Genomic DNA, 6,753 nt, shown 5'->3' on the forward strand with positions numbered 1-6,753 from the left:
AGTATAGGGTAAAATCAATATAAGATATAGACAGTGGGCTGCACTAAGACTCAGAAAGAGACCTCTGATCAGGGTCCTATGACTACATCAGCCCACTCCTCCAGAGAGATCAGAACCTTATCCAGATGAGAGTATTTAACTAGCATCATCAATTTACACACACAAGCATATATATATATATGTATATATATATATATGTTATACATTACATATTATATTATATATATTATACATAAGCATATATATATATATATATATTTAGGGGGTATAGTAGAGAGAGCACACAATCTGGGAACAGGAAGATCTGAGTTTAAATCTGGACTCTGCTACTTGCTAGCTAGGTAACTGGTCTTTGGCAAGTCACTGTCTCATTTCTCTCATCTATAAAATGAGGACAATAATAACACCCATCTCCAAGTGTTTTTGCAAGAATAAAATGAGAAAGTCAATAAATATTTATTAAGTGTCTCCTATGTTCCAGGCACTGTATAAAGGGCTTGGAATACAAATAAGGGGAGGAAAAGACAGTCACTGCCCTTGAGGACCTTACAATTTAGGGTACTTAGCATAAGGTTTACACACTTGAAACCAAGCAGAGCAATTGGTGGGAAATGAAAAGTTAGAGATTCTGAGTCTGCTATAAAGGGAATCTTTGGGAATAACTTTTTATTCCATTCTCCATCCCCCCAATCATAGTAAAGAGGCAACTGAAGATATTGAGGATATTGGTAAACTGTTTTGCAAACTTTAAAGTATTTTTAAAGTGAGTTATTATATGTAAATGAGTGTGTATAAAGAGAGGCCATCTCTAATAAAATTTTCTGAGTTTCGAAAATGAATCTTCTGTTAACTTTTGATATTAGAACCTTAGTGCTTGCTTCGGCAGCACATATACTAAAATTGGAATGATACAGAGAAGATTAGCATGGCCCCTCTGCAAGGATGACATGTAAATTCGTGAAGCATTCCATATTAAAAAAAAAAACCACCTTAAACAAAGTAATAAATTGAGTTTGGTCTAATGAGTCCCTAACACACCCACCTTTCTTCCTCCTTCAGCACTCTGTTGTTTAGTTGCCAATAAGATCCCACCTGTCTGGGAGCCATGCAGATGCAATAGCCTTCCATCCAGGCTTCTTTCTGGGTGTAAGGGCAACGTCCTATCTCTACTGTGTACCTGCTCTTGTCTGGCTTTGCTCTATCTCCAGGTCTATATTGCTCATTCCTTGTGTATTGTCCATATCCTCAAGGTCCAAATAGTCACTCTTCAACAGGAGTGCCCTTTGTTTACATGTACTCCGCAGATCCCCATATACAAAAAGGGAGAAGGATATATATGTGTATACACATGCCTGTATATATGTATATTCACACATGTATATGTATAATTATATGTGCACATATACATGTATGGATATTAATATATATGTATATAAATTTACCAACTCCTCTGGGCACATGACTACTACATAGATTAGGGAATTTGAATAAAGAACATTTGGGTAGATGCTATTAATTTGAGTTGCAAACTTGACCAGAATCATAACTAGGAATTAAAAAAAATTATTATTATTATTACCTAAGACAAAAACAGTTTGCAGCATTGAGTAGTAGTGTGATCAAGGACTGTTTAACACTGAGTGTGGTCACCTCAGGAGAGATGCCCCAGCCTGTCCCACAGAAATTACATTCATTCCTCAGATTGGCAGGAAGGTGGATCTTGGGAAAGGTACATCATGGTGACAAGACCCTGGGGTGATGTCCAAGAACAAAGGACTGGTGTCAAGACTTGGCACAGGATGGTAAAGTTCTAGAGGTTTGAGGCATGGGGTTGAAATGTTTTGGACAACTGCAGGGAGGAAGCATGCCCACTGCCTACTAGCTGTGTGACCTTACATAAATCATCTCATCTCCATTTGCCTCAGTTTTTTCATCTCTAAAATGAGGAAGTTAAATTGGTTGCTCTCAAACTTCCCTTCCAACTTTAAAATTCTGTTTCTCAACTAAAACAAAAAACAAATCTTTAAAGGATGTGAAAAAACATATGTATTTCAATTTTCCCCTAATGTTTGTTTGCTCATAGTATTTTCCTCCATAACTGCAATATTTCACTCTGTGAGATGAAATTTCTCAATGGAGAAATAAAGCTATAATCCAAGCAATATAGTGTCATCTATCCTCTTCTGGTATTCAAATTCAAATTAAGGACAAAAACTCTGCTAAACTGAAAACTTACATGAAAACAAAATGATTAGTTCTGTAGGGAGTATGCACCTGAGCACTAATCTGGGATCTCATTGCCACCAAGATGAAGCTTTCTTTTCATTGATTTTGTTTCCATATACAAAGTGAAAATATTCTCATTTAAGGATCATTGATTGAATTATATAGCTAGTAATCCATCTGAGTCATGCCTTGGGCTTGGTCTTCTTAAAAAAGGGTAGACAGGAGCAAGTGACTGACTTGATTCCCTAGAGAAAAAGCTGGTGTATCTGCAAAGCTCCTCTAGAAAACTCTATGGGGCCCAGAAATGGAGGGAACAAATGTGCCCAAGAAAAAAGGTAGCCATGTGGCACCAGGGATGGCAGCATTCAGACACATGAGAGAATGGTCAAGAAGTTTCTGGGTCAAGCCAAGAGCTTCAGAAATATGAGCCAACAGCAATGTCACATACATTCTATTGCATAGACAACAGAAAAATGACTAAGAAGGCACTCAAAAATGCCTCCTGGAGAGAAGAGGAGGATGTCTAGAAACAAGTAGTCAAATTCTAAGACTAAACAAGAAATGAAATTGAGGATCAGCAAAAGACAAAGCTGAAATATATGGAAGGAAACTCAGACATTGCCCTCCACTAGTTCCATGAATTGTGTAGACTGGGCATATCTGGAAAAAATTATCAAAACTATTGCAAGAACATATTCTTCCTCTTTTGGAGGCGGAGGACAACAGGGTGAGTTATTTGACTTTTTCAACAGTTTTCCGTGTGTGTGTGTGTGTGTGTGTGTGTGTGTGTGTGTGTGTGTGTGAAGGTGAGGTCAGGGTGGATGGTGTCAAACTTAAACTAATACTATGATTCTAGCCAAGGGAGGTGGGGTTCACCAAGGAAAGAGGTACCATTTGCCTAGTCATCTCACTTTGGGAGAGTTTCAATACTGAGTTATATTATAAATCTAACTCAGGTCTGGGTAGCTAGGTGACATAGTATATAGAGTGCTTGGCCTGGATCCAGGAAGACTCATCTTCCTGAGTTCAAATCTCTTTCAGACACTAGATAAGTGACCCTGGGCAAGTCACTTCACCCTGATTGCCTCAGTTTCCTCATCTGTAAAATGAGCTGGAGAAGGATATGGCAAACCATGCCAGTATCTTTGCCAATACCTCAAATGGGCCCACAAAGAGTTAGACATGACTGAAAAATGACTAAACAACAAGAGAGAGCAGGGTTTCTTAATTTACTTGTGTGTTAGGGACTCCATTTGTCAGACTTTTAAAGTTTATAGGCCCCTTCTCAGAATGTAGTGATTTTTTAAAAATGGCAACTAAAGGAAATGCTAAATTTCAGATAAAGGTTAGTGAAAATTAAAATTTAATTATTTCCCCATACGACTTCATGGACTCACTGAAGTCTGGGCACAGTTAGCAGTTAGGGCCATGGACTCAAATTTACAAACTTGGGCTAAATAGTTTTATAGATTGTTGCATGAAATGGAAATCAATAAGAGAGTAAAAAAGAGGAGTTTTGACTGGTTATGGATGTTTTATTTTTCATTTTTGCCAGTTTTAATAAAGCTGATCCAATATTCCATGCATTGTCAGTCTGAATAGATACATGAGAGCTGAGGGCCCTTTCATTTTTTATTTATTTAATTTATTATTATTTAAAAACAAATTTTGATTTCCTAATTCTTTCCCTCCCTCCCAACCCTTCCCCAGTCATTCAGAAGGCAAATAATATAATATCAATAATATCTATTAAGTCATTCAAAGCCATTTTAGATTATCCAAGTTGCAAATACAACAACAATAAAAAGCAAGAAATAAAGTGAAAAAAGTATGCTTCAATCTGTACTCAGAATTCATCAGATCTCTCTGGAGGTGGATAGTGTAAGGGGGAAATAGGGGTTTTATGGGTTCAATATATTAAAAGATGGTCACCAGGGGAAATTTTCCCAATTAAGGAATAACCTCAAGCCAAAATTGACTTTTATGGTGTTTATTTACAATTAGGAAGGTTCAAGGTAGGGAAATTGAGAGAGAGAAACTCTGGCCCAGACCTGAGGCCGGGACCAGGTAAGAATTTAGAGGCCCAGCAGAGAGGCACAGAGATTAATAAAACAAGGCTACTAGCCACAAGGCCTTTTTCCAATTCGAAAGGCAAGAGAGGCCTCCTTAAGGCTAGAGCCTCCAGAAATGCCAAGGGAAGAGAAAGAGTCAGCCTAACTTACCCACATGACAATTCAAAGGGAAGCAGTCAGAGGTCCCACCAGAGTCTCAGCATTCCAACACTCCTCCATGATCCAGAAGAGGTCCTCACCAGATGCTGTCTTCCACAGAAGACCCCAGCTGACTGAGGACCTTCTCCTTTTAAAGGGGTCACTTATGTGTCACTTCTTGTTCCTCCCTCCTAATTTGCATGTCCAATCACAATAGACAATTCTCATAAGACTGCCTAGGGGGCGGGTCAGTTGACTCTAGCACACTTGGGTTATGGACCTCCCAGAATTGGAAGGCGCTCTCACCTTTGGTGATTAAATCTAAAGATGGGCAGTGTAGACTTAATCCAATTATCAAATAGCATTTTCCATCATGGGTCCTTCAGAAATGTCTTGTATCACTCTCTTGATCAGAATACTTAAGTATTTCACAATTGATCATCTTTACAACTGACATTACTGTGTAAAATGTTATTCTGGTTCTGATTACTTCACTCTGCCTCAGTTCTGAGGGCCTTTTACCTTTTTTTTTTTTTTAAGTGAACTAGGAACTAATTATATTCAATAGTTCCAGAAGAAATCCTGGGAACCAAATCATAATATTCCCAGAGGAATGCGCCAATGAGAGCATTTTTGAAAAACCTCCAATAATAAACATGATTCATAGCTCTGATTCTGAGCTATACATTTCATATTGGAGGCTCATGCTAGAGGACAGTGAGGATTTTTAAACATTGTATAAGAAGACATCATAAATGCCAGAACAAAGTCCAACAATTGGTGGCAGTGGGGACCCAGGACAAAACCTGGGGGCACAACCCCAACAGTTCCTAAATATTTTGTTTGAATGCAAAGACAAGCATCATGAAAATCTTTGAGATGAATGCTTCATGGACATAGAGGTTATGACAATATTTTTGAGAAACATTATTGATCAGAAAATATTCAGATGTTATTGTTACAGAAATAGTTTTGTTTTTTCCTCACTTGTTACATCATCAAGTGAACAATAGTAGATTAAAAATCCATTGACAAAATACAACACTCATTCCTATTAAAAACACTAGAAAGCACAGGAATAAATGGAACTTTTCTTAAAATAAGTAGGATCTGTCTAAAACCTAGAGCAAGCATTCTCTATATATAATAGAGAAAAATTTGAAGCCTTTCCAATAAGATCAGGGGTGAAACAAGGATGTCCATTATCACAACTATTATTCAGCTTCATATTAGAAATGGTAGCTATAGCAATAAATCAAGAAAAAGAAACTGAAGGGATAAGAATATGCAATGAGGAAACAAAACTATCACTCTTTGCAGATATAATGGTAGACTTAAAGAACCCTAAAGAAGCAACCAAAATACTAGTTGAAACAATTAACAACTTTAGCAAAATTACAGAATATAAAAGACCCTATATAAATCATCAGCATTTTTTTGTACTACCAATTAAACCCAGCAACAAGAGATAGAAAAATTCCATTTAAAATAACTACAGACAATATAAAATGCTTGGGAGTCTACCTGCCAAGACAAAGACAGAAATTATATGAACTTAATTATAAAATACTTTCTACGCAATAAAGAGATCTAAACAACTGGGAAAATATTAATCGTTCATGATAGGCCAAGTAAATTTAATAAAACTGACAATTCTCCTTAAGTTAATTTGCTTATTCAGTGCCATACCAATAAAATTACCCCCAAAAATTTATTTTCTAGAGCTAGAAAAAATAATAACATTCAGCTGGAGGAACAAAAGGTTAAGAATGTCAAGGGAATTAAAAAAAATATGAAAGAAGGCAGTCTAGTAGGAACAGATTTCAAACTATATTAAAAAGCTGTAATCATCAAAACAATCTGGTATTAGCTAAAAAATAAAGTGGTAGATTAGTGGAGTAGAATCTATTGCTGTTTTTGTTTATTCATTTTTAATTATGTCCATTCTCCAGGACCCCATTGGGGGTTTTCTTAGCAAAGATACTAGAGAAGTTTACTGTTTCCTTCTCCAACTCCTTTTGTAGGTGAGGAACTGAAGCAAAGTGAGTTACATGACTTGCTCAGAGTCACACAGCTATTAAGTGTCCAAGGCTGGTTTTGAACTCATGAAGATAAATCTTCATTCCAAGCTCAGTGTTCTATCCACTGTACCATTCATCTGCCCTTAGTTATACAATGTGCTGTAATAATAGACCATAGTAATCTAATGGTAGCTAAACCAAAAGATCCAAGTTTTGGGAACAAAAACTCACTATTTGACAAAAATTGCTGGGAAAACCAGAAAGCAATTCAACAGAAACTAAGTATAGATCAACAT

At 36.7% G+C, this 6,753-nt stretch overlaps 1 non-coding gene across 1 annotated transcript; it reads left to right on the forward strand.

Moving 5' to 3' along the window:
* Positions 1-870: 870 nt before the first annotated feature.
* LOC123232661 lies at positions 871-977 on the forward strand. The gene has a single exon (XR_006505188.1). It is a non-coding gene; the product is annotated as a U6 spliceosomal RNA (small nuclear RNA).
* The last annotated feature ends 5,776 nt before the right edge of the window (positions 978-6,753 follow it).

This window comes from Gracilinanus agilis, chromosome 1, assembly GCF_016433145.1.
Source record: "Gracilinanus agilis isolate LMUSP501 chromosome 1, AgileGrace, whole genome shotgun sequence".
Classification (NCBI taxonomy): domain Eukaryota; kingdom Metazoa; phylum Chordata; class Mammalia; order Didelphimorphia; family Didelphidae; genus Gracilinanus; species Gracilinanus agilis.